Source organism: Antechinus flavipes, chromosome 3 (assembly GCF_016432865.1).
Source record: "Antechinus flavipes isolate AdamAnt ecotype Samford, QLD, Australia chromosome 3, AdamAnt_v2, whole genome shotgun sequence".
NCBI lineage: Eukaryota > Metazoa > Chordata > Mammalia > Dasyuromorphia > Dasyuridae > Antechinus > Antechinus flavipes.
Genome location: NC_067400.1, coordinates 6,547,763 through 6,561,579, shown reverse-complemented (window position 1 = coordinate 6,561,579; position 13,817 = coordinate 6,547,763). Strand labels below are relative to the sequence as shown.

The 13,817-nt window shown below is 46.4% G+C and overlaps 1 protein-coding gene across 4 annotated transcripts in view; it reads left to right on the top strand.

The window, feature by feature from the left end:
• Positions 1–13,817, top strand: part of TP63 (tumor protein p63) — a 214,277-nt gene that overhangs the window by 42,255 nt on the left and 158,205 nt on the right. The gene's annotated exons all lie outside the window — the stretch shown is intronic.

The window sequence follows — 13,817 nt, the reverse complement described above, 5'->3', positions numbered from 1 at the left end:
TAAAGTCTGACTTTGAGGGCTATTCAATTTATGTAACATTTATATTAGAAGCACTTTGTTAGGGGGATGCTAATTAAATGGGATGTTCTGACTTTTTTGGATCCAAATGGAGAAAAGTTCTGTCAGAAAGAAGCTTTCTTGCTTAGGAAGGTTTATCTGGTAAATTCTTGAGGCTATTATATTCTAAGATAGGAATTTGTCTGCCATTCATTGGGAAAATCGACTGAGCTCCTGCCACATAACTCAAACCACTGACTCATCCCTCATCTGTCGTGCTGACTTATTTGAAAACTTTGGTAACATTGTACAGGTCTTTGCACAATCTGAATAAATCAATATGTCCAGGCTCCCTGAAGATCATCCTCCTGTAATTTCTGGTAGTAAAGATCTTCTCCTGAGCTGCCATCTTGATTAAGTGATTCAGGATCGATATATTCATATTAGAACCCATTGAAATTTGGCAGAGAAGACCTTTAAAGTTCTATCAAATGAATCATTAATCATGAATTAAGTTTCCTCGTTTCGTTCATTTAACAAATAATGTTTCTTCGTATTGATTTTCTGCATCGTCGCATCATTCAGCCTACTGGGAAGGCATCGAACAATCTGGTAAATGTCACGTTAAGACATTTGGTATTTCTATGCCCCAACATAGCAGGAACATAAGATCATCCGTGCAGAACTGGAAAGGATCTGAGAGGCCATCTGATCAAATCTCCCCATTTTATACATAAGGAGGGAAGTGACTTCTGTAAGATCATAGTGGTAGTTGTTCCATTGTTGAGTTGGGTGGTGTGAGCCAGGAGAGCTCCCTATAATAGCTGCTCTTCTACAGTTATTTAATCCAAGGAGTCTTTATTGTACCAGACACTAGGCTAAATACAAAACCAACATGAAAAACCGCCCCTCCCTTAAGGAGATTACATTCTAGCAACCTCCAATAAAGTAAGCACATACTCCATCATTTGAAGAAGGGAGATGTCCACAAGCTGACCCATGAAGGCAGCTAAATATGGTGAGAGGCAGGGTTGGAAAACACTTGCATAATAGGCGTGGGGGACATTCCTTCTTCCTTTTTTTTTTTCCTTTTGTCCTTCCTTTTCCTCCCCTCTGTCTGTGGGTAAGGGTATGGTACTCTATGTGGAAAGAAGGAAGGAAGGAAGGAAGGAAGAAAGGAAGGAAGGAAGGAAGGAAAGAAGGAAGGAAGGAAGGAAGGAAGGAAGGAAGGAAGGAAGGAAGGAAGGAAGGAAGGAAGGAAGGAAGAAGGAAGGAAGAAGGAAGGAAGAAAGGAAGGAAGGAAGGAAGGGAAGGGAAGAAGGGAGGGGAAAAAAAAGAAACTGGCTAGATTTCTTAAAGGCCAGGCTTTACACCAAAATATCTGTCTCTAATTGGCCACCAATAGGTCCCAAGCCAAGACCCATTGGTTCTGGAGGGGAAAGTGAGGCTAGTGACCTTACATAGCCTTCCTTCATTCAAATCTAACTCACTGGCATGTCATAGCATCACCTCCTTGATGTCATGGTCCTCTTCGAGAATGAAGGACAAACAACAATTCTGTGAGTAAAACTGTTCCACATTCTGGAATTGGTTAGGTGGAAGACTTCCTTCCTTCCTTCCTTCTTTCCTTCCTTCCTTCCTTCCTTCCTTCCTTCCTCCCTTTCTTTCTTTCCTTCCTCCCTTTCTTTCCTCCCTTTCCTTCCTCCCTTCCTTCCTTCCTCCCTTCCTTCCTTCCTTCTGTCCACATAGAATATCCTTACCCACAGAGGCTCTTAAAAGCATTTCTTTTCTCTATTTTATCTCTGAAGTCTCCCAAGATATATACTGTGGATAAAGATAAAGAAAGGGAAGGCAAGGGGGAAAAAAGTAGAAAAGGCAAGGAAACAGTGGGCAGAACACTTGCTGGGGAAGTGGCAATAAGAATTGAGTTCAAATTCTACTTAGAAAATTACTAGTTGTGTGATACTGAACAAGCCACTTAACCTATTTTAGTCTCCTTATCTATTTTAGTTTCCTTATCTGTAAAATGGGGATAATAACACCCATTTCACAGAGTTGTTAGAAACATTAAATAAGATAATACGCTTAAAGCATTTTACATTAAACACTCAAGTACTTTATAACTACTAGCTATTATTATGATAAACACAAGATGAACATCAGCAAAAAGCTTCTTATAGAATCAAAGACACAAAATAATTCTTCATTTTAAATGAAAGAGAATAAGAAAAAAGGAACTGGGAGTGAAAAGGAATGTCATATTTTTGTATACATTCTTTCACATCAGCAGTTTCTGCAACATGATGCATAAAAATGAATAGAATATGAATGAACCAAAAGAATGTCATTTGCCCTGGAATACAGAAAAGAGGAGAACCTGCTACATATTCAGGGCTTTGAAAAATTCATCGGTCTCCCCAGAATTCACTTCAGCAGAAGACATGTTATTCAGTTGAACAATAATTATGAGCATATAATGAGAATGAGCTATATTTTAAAACAGATTTCAGTCTACCTGGTAAGACTGATTTTTTTCTCCTCCCTTTTAATGTGTGTTTGTGAAGCCATGAGCTCGGGCTGCTCCAAAGATGTGGCTTTTTGAAATCCCCACTCTAGGGTGAGCTTCCTATTGTTATTATACAGGGGAATAGGGGAGATAAAGAAAGATAAAAATCTCACCTCCAAGGATCCAGGCTTGGGACCACAACCTTGTTGTCTTCCATCAGTCCACAGGTGAGGGGATAGTCATCAGGACATCAGTCAAGCAACTAGCACTATTAAGGATCTGGATGCACCAAGAACTGTGCTAATCTCTGTGGATACAAAGATAGGATAAATAAGCAAAGGACAGCAACAGCCACAAAAAGAGTTGCTGTTCTCAAAGAGCTCTCAGTCTGATTACTTGGGCAAAATTATTTTACTTTAATTCAAAGAAAGCTTGAGGAACACAATCAATCTACAGTAATAAGATTACATATATATATATGTATATATATACATATATATACACACACATATATATATCTATATTCTGCTACTGATCAAGTCAAGATTTTATTTCCTTTAAGATTATTCTTTCCTTTAATGACTCTGACCTATTCAATTGTGATCTTATTCAAAAAGTTTACGGAGCGCCTGTTATGTGAAAATACCCCAAGATGATAAAGCTTCTTTCTTTCTATTTCTGTAGTAACAGGAAATAAACAAGGCTGAAAGAGAATCAAGGAATTTGATTTTTTTTTTTTTAAGAGCACCAGAGTTTGGGTTTCCTTCAGAACGTTGGAGGTCTCTCTCCTTGGGCTTCAGGGACATCTTGAACTGATCCCAAGCTCCTAACTTAATTCCAGGATAAACTTTATCCCAGCAGTGCTGTGAGACGCTAGTGCAGTCACTCACTTCCTGATTGAATTGCTTTCCTTTCTCTCTGCACAAAACAGCATCAATTTCTAAGAATGATAAAATATGGAAGAGAAAGGAGATCTTGGAAGTCTAGTCCATCCCATTGTTTTAAAGAAGAATGAACACCTATGTGTTAGTAATGTGGTAAAATGCCCACCTGCTAAAGAAAAACGAAACAAAACAAAAACGATTGGCCAAGAGTAATGTCCTTAGAGCTAAATGGTCCAGACTGTTCATTCCCTTTGACCTAGCAATTTTATTTCTGGGAACATAACCCAAGCAGGCCAAAGACAGACAGTTCTCATACACATAAAAGTCCTTTATTGTGGTGCCCCCCAAAAAACAAAACAACAAAAAAGGAAGCTAAGTAGGGACCCTTTATTTGGAAAATCTTTTAAACAAATCAGAATATGAGTGTAATGGAATATTATTGTATCATAAACAATATTGAATATGGAGACCATAAGAAGCCTGGGAAAACTTGCATGAACTAATGCAAAGTGAAATGACAGAGCTAGAAAAATAATATGTACCATGACTAAAACAATGTAAATGGAAAGTAAAACTAAGGTGAGAGCTTTACAAATATATTTTATGCCAATGACCTTACCAGAGAAAAGCTGAGGAAATATGCATTTCTTTTCTCCTGGATGAAATGTTCTACAGAGTAGTTTTGCTTACTAGTTTGTCTTTCTTATAAAGAAAAGCTGAAAACAGGGGAAAGGTGACTATCCAAAAATTACTATGACTGTGATATAAAAAATAAAGTCACCAATAAAATGACAATGACCAGAGAAAAGTAAAAGAAGATGCAGTTAGGTAATGGTACTCTGCAAAATTAAGTTAAACTCCTAATGAGAAAGTAGTCCAAATATTGGCTGGCATCTAATAATTCTGGCATAAATAATAGTTGCATTGTTTGTTTGTTTTTTATGAAAGAACTATTAGTCTAAAGGGACAGAATAGTGTTTTTTATTTGTTATGTTTGTATGCTATTTTTTATTTTTATTTTAAACTTGATGAACATTAAATTGAATTGGCTAAATCATGTTTTAAATGTAAACAGTTTGCAATTTTCTGTGTAGAAAACTCTAGGTATAGGAATAACTGCAACAACCCAGATAATAGCCTTTTTGTGCTTTGGTCTATCTAGGAAGTTGCCTGAGCCGCATAGGAAATTACCTCTAGAGCCAACTTTCTCTAACTTCAAACCCAATATGTCACCAATTATGACAAACTGCCTCTATTTCAAATAAATATTGAATCTGAGGAAGATCTTAAGTAATTCTTTCATATAGAGACAGTTCCATAAAATTTTCAAGTCGTCTTCTGTTTCTGTATTTATGTGTTTCCATATTTCTATGTTTATTCTATTTCTATATTTAAAATGCAGTTAAATCATGACACAGGTTCTGGAGAGATGACTTGTGACATCCTTCAATCATAGGTGATTTTCTCTAGTGTATGAGTGTGAAGCTGATGGACACGAGTTGGGGATGATGGGAGAAAAAAGAAAATACATAAGAGCAGCCCCCAAGCTGAGCCAAGGGGCCAAAAGACAGGACATGGTCAGGGGTTAATTAGATGATGAAGCTGCCTTTGACCTTGAGTTGCGTGAGATTGGGAAAAGGGGTGTATCCTCAGTTTGACTCTCAGATAGGAGTTAGCCCTCTGTGTATGCATTATGTTTGCCCAGGAGAGTCAGGGAGCGGAAGTAAGGGCACTGAGGAAGTCTTGGGGAGCTTCCAGAGATCAGGGGATTCACTTGGGCTCCATAATTAGGTCTGATGAGGGTAATGATGGTAATCATCCATGTAATGGCTTCACCTGAAACTCCAGCCTGTGCCTAAACTATGGCAACTCCCACCAAGGCCAGGGATCTTAGAATGATGGAGTCTGGGGGAGAGCTGAAATGCTCGGAAACACCCCTTAAACAAGTAACCAGGAATGGCCATGGCCGGCCTCTGCCAGGGGCCAGAAGGCTTCCGAGGTCCCGTGTCATCCCTCGGTGGGCTAAGAAAACGGGGGCCCATCCCACTGCTTCTGCATTTTCTTGACCTCTCATAGTATCTTATGTCCTTATCTCCTGGAGGAGGAGCCAAAAGGACCTCATATTGCCATCCTTTATGCAATTCAACCACTGCCTACTTAATGAGTCCCTAGGAAAGAGAAGGAGGAGGGCAGAAGTAAAGGAAGGACTTTGAACAGGCTTGGGAGGGAGGAAGAAAGGGAGGAAGGCAAAAGAAAGAGAAGCAAATTGAGCAAATGAAAGGAGAAAAGGAAGGAAAGAAAGGAGAAAAGGGAATCAAATGCTATTGTTTTGTTTGTTTTATACAGAACAAAGTTCATTGGATAGTTTGTTTTTCTTTTCTGTGTATATATATAAATGTATATAAATACACATAGGTAAAAACTAAATCTTCTTGCCTTTGAAAATTCAGGCCTGCCCTGCTTTCAGAAAACATAAGAACCAGAAATCATCATGTATTCTACAAAATCACAATTTGAAAGTCTTCTTCATTGGGTTCCAACTGATACAAGGTCCCTAGTTTCTGTCTCAGATAATTGAAATCTCAATCCATAATAACCTTTTGGCAGGTCCCCACTCTATACTGAAGAATATGCTAAGTGCAATATGTCTGTTTAAATGAATCCAACATCCATCTCTAAAACAGGTTTCCCTGTAAATCAGAAGCAGTAAAATAAGTTCTTCCGAATGACTTAAGTGAAGCCCTTTCCACCTGTTGTCAATTTGGGCATTTGGGAATGGGAGGGGGAAAAGGAGTGTAGATTGAGATCACCTGAGCTCCTGTCCATCAGCCTTCTGCTCCTCTCCAGCTGTTTCAATGGGCTCATTTTTTTTTGCTCTCTGGAAGGCTCAGTCTAGTGGTGGTCTTTTCTGATGATGTCTGACTCTGTTTCTCAATCGTACATGGGGACAAAGTGAAGGTAAGAAGTGACTGTCTTGTTTTTAAAATTATGGCAGATGAGAAATAGGAAGACCAGTGAGAAGAGGACTTTTATGAAAAGCCAGAGAGATCCCTGCCCCTGATCCCCAAGGTGATCTGGCACCCATGGGGGCTGTTTGTGGGTGGGTGAATGACTCAATATTCTCGTGTACTTCAAGGAGACATAGACTTCTCTTACTTCTGACTTCAAATTGCACATCTATTGAGTATTAATCCGATTTGGGTTTTGGGAGATGGATTTAGTATTTATGTGACAAATTTAAGGATGATTTTCTTTTCTTTTTAAAAATATGGTTAAATGAATCTATTTATTTTAAACTTAAATACAAAAAGAAAAAGAAAAACTATTTTCCCGTCCATAACAGAACATGAGAGGAATCAAACTATAAAGCAAGAAATTTTCATTTCAATAGAGTCTATATAATGAATCCTACACATTGGGCCCAGAGCTATCCATGGGCTTTTTTGGCTTTTTTTTTACTCTCTACTGGGAACTTTTTACTTTCTTTTTTTTCCTCCTCCTCCCTCCCCTTCTGCCCTCCCCGCTTGGCTTTATTCATCATAAGCAGGATCAGGTTTTCTTGCAGACCTTCCAGATGAATAAACAGAGGCAGGGGTCAGATCACCTTTACTCGTCCCTTTGAGACCCCACTCCAAACATCCCCCCTGCCACTTAGAAGTCTTTCTTCCCTGTGCCATTCTGGCTCCATCCCTCCCCCCAAGCTGTGGCCCACACAACTGAATTTTCAGACAGAATTGGAGAAGTCCCTGAGGGACAGAGGACCATTTAAACATAAAACAAGAAGGGAATGATCTGGAGCCCGGGGGCTCCGTTGGGATGGAGGGGGCTCCCTCTAGTCCAAGACTCACCTTTCCCAGATGGAGAAATGGTAGCTGAGGGACTTCCTCCCAATCCTCCAGGCAGGAGTGGTGGGCCCGGGTCTGGGGGCCTGCCCCTTGCGCTGCCTCCTGTGCTTCTTGGCCAGTGCCCTGGGATTCAGCCCCTCTTCTCCCCCATGTCTGACAAGCACATTATCCCCGGGAGAGTAGTAGAGCTCCCATCGGGCACAGCTTGTTGGGGGCGGAAGGGTGGGGGGTCGTCCAGCCTGAACCAGAAGTCAGAGGGATGGGCGATGGCTTCTCCAGATCCCCTCCCCCGCGGGTCAGGGCACCCAGCTGTGCCCCTAATCTCCAGCAACAAGGCTGAACCCAGGAGGCCTGGCCTAAGCCTAAGGCATAGGAGGGCAGCACCTGCTCTGGCTCTCTGAATCACCGGGGATCGCTGTGGGGAGGGCTCTTCCGGGGAGCAAGTTAACAGGAGGGGAAGAGGAAGGCAGAGGGGCCGGCCTGTGGTGGGCAAAGCCTGTGGTGGGCAAAGCCTGTGGTGGGCAAAGCCCGGGACCAGCCTGTGGTGGGCAAAGCCTGTGGTGGGCAAAGCCCGGGGCCAGCCTGTGGCGGGCAAAGCCTGTGGCGGGCAAAGCCTGTGGCGGGCAAAGCCTGTGGTGGGCAAAGCCCGGGGCCAGCAAAGCCCGTGGCCGGCCGGGGCCAGCCTGTGGCCAGCCTGTGGCGGGCAAAGCCTGTGGTGGGCAAAGCCCGGGGCCAGCAAAGCCTGTGGCCGGCCGGGGCCAGCCTGTGGCGGGCAAAGCCTGTGGCCGGCAAAGCCTGTGGCCGGCAAAGCCCGTGGCCAGCCGGGGCCAGCTTGTGGCGGGCAAAGCCTGGGGCCGGCCTGTGGCGGGCAAAGCCTCTTGGTGGCCAGGACTCGGGCAGGGCAGGGCTAGCTCAGAAGGCCTCCCAGCTAAGGGCCACACCCCCAGTGCCCAACTCAAGCCGGCCGCTGGGGCAAGGACCTCAGGTAAGTGCCGAGCCCAGGGGAGGGGGAGAAGGGGGCGAGGCGGCCCCTGCCCCTGCCGGGCGTTTTTCCCAGAAAGCACTGGGCAAGCAACCTAGAAACTGGGAGGCAGGAACGTTTCCCTTCCTGGCTCGGCCCCGGTGTCTGGTGGGTGTGACTGGTTTGACAAGAGCCCTGAACCAGATTTAATGAAGCCCCAGGAGGCACCAGGTGGCCAAGAGTTGGGAGTTCACCGAAGCGGCTGCCCTTGCCCTTCCCAGGCTGAGCCCAGGGCAGAGGGCCGGGCTTGGAACGGGGAGGCCCTGGGGACCACGCCTGCTGGTGTGCCAGGTGGGACCCTTATTTACCCTCCCTGGGCCTCAGTTTCCCCATCTGTAAAATGGGGCTGATCGTGCAGCTCTGCCCTCTCGGGGCCGTTATCGGTGCCCTAGGAGATGCTGTTTGTCGGGCACTTCAGAAAAGTTAAAGACCCGAGGAAAGAGGCCCCGATTCAGCACCGGCTGTGCCCAGTTGGCTGCCGGAGCCACTTCCTGTCAATGCAACGAGCAGGATGGGGCAGGTCAGAAGGCACGGCCTAGTATCCAGTGAAGCCATTGGCTCCTTCCTGCAGGGCCAGGCTTTCTGGATCAGTCGGGGAGCAATCCCTCAGCCCCACTTCCTGGAGCCCCAGCTTCCCTCCCTGGGGATGGGGAGCACCTGTGAAGTGCTCCGAAGAGACGGCCCCTTGGCTCTGCTTCTGATGGGGGGGGGGGGGCTGCGGGCCCAGCACCAGCAGAACCGCACCCACCCAAGGTGTCCCGCCTGCAGACAGCGCTGCGGCTGCTTCTTGGCCTCTGGGCCCCTCGCTTCGGCGGGAGGCTCCTTCCCTTCCCACCTCCTGGGGCTGGGTGCCAGGGGAGGCAAATTAAGGTGAAGCAGCCGCCTGTCTGTGCACGCAGGCCGGACCGGCCCCCGAGTCCCGAGGCGGCTCTGGAGCCGCTCACAAGGTCCGTTAGCGAGACTCGGAGAGCCCGAGCAGCCCGGGACCCCACCGGGCACTCGGGCCCACGCCGGGCTGGACCCGCTCGCCGCCCGGGCCAGGTCTGTCCGGAAGGATGCTAGTGCTGGCAGCCGGGAGCGCTGCTCTAGCCTGGCCAGATGGCCCGCCGCGGCACTGATGCGGGTACAAGCCCCTCTGGCTCCTTCTGGGAGCATCTGAGAGGACGGGGGTTCTTAACCGTGTGTGTGTGTGTGTGTGTGTGTGTGTGTGTGTGTGTGTGTGTGTCAGGCACAGAGAGAGATGGAGGCACTTCTTTGGCAGTGTCTATTGGGACCTATGGACCACAAGGCATAACATAACCCAAATTAAAACCAGTTATAACTTGCCTCAGTTTCCTCATCTGTAAAAGAAGCTGGAGAAGGACAGAGCAAAGCAATCCAATGTTCTTTGCCAAGAAACCTAGGACTGAAACAAGCAGGCAACTGAATCCACATTAAAAACAGAAGTTTGCGTAGTGCAGGTGGAGAAGACTTGGTTCAGAGGGAGAGCACCTGTCGGGCTGTCCCCTCGTGGGAGAGGCAGGGGGGCCACGCGGCTGGCCGCTAGCCCCGGGACTGGCCCCTCGGCACGTCCCCATCCCGGGCACTGCCAAGTAGCCCCCTACTGACTGTCTCTGCCTACTGCCTGCCTCTAAAATGGGGGGAGTTTCCTGGAAGGCTTTTTGCAACCCTAAAAAACCCTCCATCAGCTCTTTGTGCCCATTCAGTGATATTTAGTGATGTCAGAATCACAGACTTAAAAATGAAGGGAACCTTGGGGACAAACTGTCTCATTTTACAGATGTGGAAACTGAGGCCCAGGGAAGGAGCTATCCCAAGGTCATAGAAATAGTAAGCAGAAGTGTTCTCATCTCTCCAGGACCCTCCAAGGCAGAGAACACGGCCCTGAATAAATTTCCTTTCTCTGAAAGACCATTTCCCCCCAGCACTCTCTGCCTCAGAGTGAAGGAAGCTGGTTAAGGCTCCATCAGGACAGATGTTTCACGTCCCTCAATGGTGGGCAGGGAGCACTCACCTTAAGCACCTACTGTGTGCATAGATGAGCGAGTCCTTGGGGTGTGTAAGGGGCAGAAAGTCTTTTGGATGGAAAACCTTTGTCTTCCACCTGGATCTTATTGTATTAAAGTCACTGCGTCACGCAGTATTTAAGTGCCCCTCCTTCCGGGCACCGAGCTGGGAGCTGTGGCTGGGATGACTTCTCTTTTTGGTCCCCCCTCCCCGGGATCTCCCAGGACTTCCATGGCCCCCGACTCGTTCTCCCCTGCATTAGGGTGGCCGCCTTCCTGTCTCTTCCTCCGTCCTTTTCCTGGAAACCCAAGCAGGGAAGCCACCCATTCATAGTAAGGTATCAGTAGCAACAGAAAATACGCTTAAACTGCAGCATCAGCCCCCCGACGGTATGACTAAGGAGGGAAGTTTCAGAATGTGACTGTGGGTCTCAGTTTCCCCACCTGTCCAATTAGAAGGTGGGATCAAGTTCTTCCCCTCTGGAATTGTGTCACTTCAGGACCTAAATTTAGCTCGGAATGCTTTTACCATGAAGTTAATTGTGATTGCTGCCTACGATACATGGTCATAGCATTAAAACCCATTTTACAGATGTCTGCACAAAGCTCCTGCACTTGCTTCTTACAGGAATGATGTGCAAGCTCTATTGTATTAAGGAGCAAAGCCATAGTGTGAGACCAGCTTTTCAGGCCCTCAATTCTAAGGGTTTTTTTTTTATGATTATCTTCTCACCACTGGTAGAAACTCTGAGGTTCCTGCAAAGCACAGCTCAGGGGTCTCCTCCTGATCCCCCCTCCCCCTCGGGGAACACTGTTCCTTATAAAACCCTTTTATTCATCCCTTGTTCTTGAAGCCGTTCTTCCTCTCAGCACTCAGAGCTGTTTCCCATAGCACAGCATTAGCTCTTTGATTAGAGAGTTTCATTTTTGGTCTCAGTTTTAAGCCACTGAGTCATCATTTAATATGGACCGCAACCTTGGAGGAGCAGAGAAAAAACCATCAGCAATGTCTGCCTTAGAGAGGCTTCCAATCTACTGGGGAGAAGAAGGGTTTTCAGAATGGCCGATCATCCGAGGAACGAGCGCTGACCGTGGCCACGTCTGGAAGGGGCTCGGGAAGAGACAATGGCGGCCGTTTTCCAAAAGATGGAGGCGACCTTCGTTTGAGAGCCCGAGCAAAGACAAGGAAACCAGAGCTGGAGCTTCCTGTGCAGGACACGGCAAGAAGGTCAATCTGGCCGGAAAAGGGGAGTGTGGGAGAGAAACCTGAATAGCAAGGAATGCTCCTCCTTCCCTTGGGAAAGGGATAACAGAACAGACATGGACTCTTCAGCTTCAGGGCAGACAGACAGACACACACACACATGGGCTTTAGGAGCAAGGATTGAGTGCGCTGGAGGTGGGGCAAGGGGATGACTGAGCGCAATAAAAGCCAACTATTAGTCTAGGCTAATAGGGAGGCGAGCGTCGATGAGATATTATACAGACGAGAGCCCAAGGGGACGAATGGGAGAAGGGATATAGAGGCAGATGCTCTCCTGCTTATTTCAGGGCTTGCGCAAGGGAAGGACTTAATAAGTGTTTGTCTAATTGCATTTATAATGACAGCAGTAATGGCTGAGCACTTTGCTAAGGTGATAGAGGACTGTTCCTGGAAGCTGGCCATCACCAGGCAGTTGGAGCACGTTGCTCGGGGGGTATTTAACCTTGGACGTCCCGGAACCAGAACGGCGACGCTACCCTTCTCCATTCCCCAAGTACCCTGGCTCAGAATAACAAGCTTGTGGACTTGAGGATCCCATGGAAAACAAGGGAACCAGAAGCCCAGTTTTAAAAGGCCAGTGAACAAAGCTGTAGCTGTGGCCTGAGCCTCAAGGCCCACCCCCTAATTCCGAGTTCCAATTAAGTCCCAGCCACCCACGTATCTCAGTAAATCATTCTGTTGTTATTGTTGTTTCAGGTACAGAAGGTAAAATAAAGGTTCATTAAACACCAAATGTGTCCTTGCTCGTGCTGATGGGGCTCTTTCCAGGGGAGGGGAGAAAGGGGGGCTCAGGAAGGAAGTCACCTCCCCGAGACCCCCTTCTCTTTCACTGACCTGCGGAATGGTGAGGGGCGAGGGAGCCCTTGCCAAGCAAGTAGCTTCTATAAAATGGGTTTTAATCATAGGGTTGAAACGGCATCAGAGAGAACTACATAAAGTTGGTTTTCATCTTAAAGACCAAACGGAGGTGTTAGAGGCTGAAAGGATGTTCCCATAAAGTGCTGTGTGTAGTTTTCTCCCAAGGGTGTGATTGTCTGCTTCCTAACAGAGCAGGGAGAGGTTCTGGGAGATGGGCTGGCAGAAGGCGGCTGCCATGATCCTTCACAACGAAGAACCCCGCGATGCTTTGAAAGACTGTTTGGATACATGTTGGAGAAGGGTCTGAGGTCAGGGTGGGATAATCTCTTAGCAATTTGGGATTCTGGGAATGAGTGACCTGCTCTTCCTGCCTTTGGGGTGGGGAACACAGGTAGATTTTAACTTGATGGGGGGAGATCCTCCCTGACATTTATAAAGACTGCCCAAAGGCATGATGGGCAACCTCAGCATGTGCTGGGATGTTTCTTCTCAAAAATATATATTTGTATGAAATAAGAGCAAGTGATAAAACTGTTAGTGGGGCCCCACTTATTTCATTAATTACTGAAACAAAATCGAAAACCTCTTCAGTGTAGTTTGTACTAAAATGCTCCTTTTTAAATCAGTTTTCTTAGAGGATTGGATTTGGAACTAAGGATGGCGGAGATCTAATTAAGATTTGGGTAAAGTCACTGAAGGAGCTACCCCACAAACAATTGCGTTCAATGCCTGTCAAATTATACAGTGTGGAGACTTGACCAAAGACAATTAAGTAGTTATGACAAGGATCCGTGACCTGATGGAGAAAGGGTTTATGGGTCTGCTTGACCCACTTGGAATAATGTTGGGTTGGTGTGCGAGCAGTCGGGACCCCGGCTTAGTGGACTCATGGGAGAGGGCATCTTTATTCAGGTAGGGGTGGGGCTAGATGCACTTTGAGCTTCCATTCGGGCTTGGACATTTTCTGAGTCTGTTATGACTTCTGTTGTTCTTTGATTTCATCAGCTCATAGAACATCTTGGGTTTCTGGTCCTAGTAATTTCTAGTCCTAAAGGGTTTCTGGGAGCCATGAGAAGTGAAGTCACAAGCCAGTGTGTGGTCAGGTCCTCTTGACTCTAAGACCCAGCCCCTTCCACCAAGCTGACCCCTCCAATATCTCTTTCTCTCTCTGTATCTGTCTCTCTTTCTTTGTCTCTTCCTGTCTCCCTCTGTCTCTTTCTGTTTCTCTGTCTCTCTGACTGTCTCTCCCCCTCGCCACTCTCTTTCTTTCTGTATGTTTCTCCTTTTGTCTTTGTCTTTTTCTATTTCTCTCTGTGTCCCTCTGTCTCTCTCTCTCTCTGTATCTGTCTTTCTTTGTCTCTTTCTGTTTCCCTCTGTCTCTCCGCCTCCCGTTGTCTCTCTCTATCCCTCTCTCTCTTTCTCTCTTTGTAGCTGTC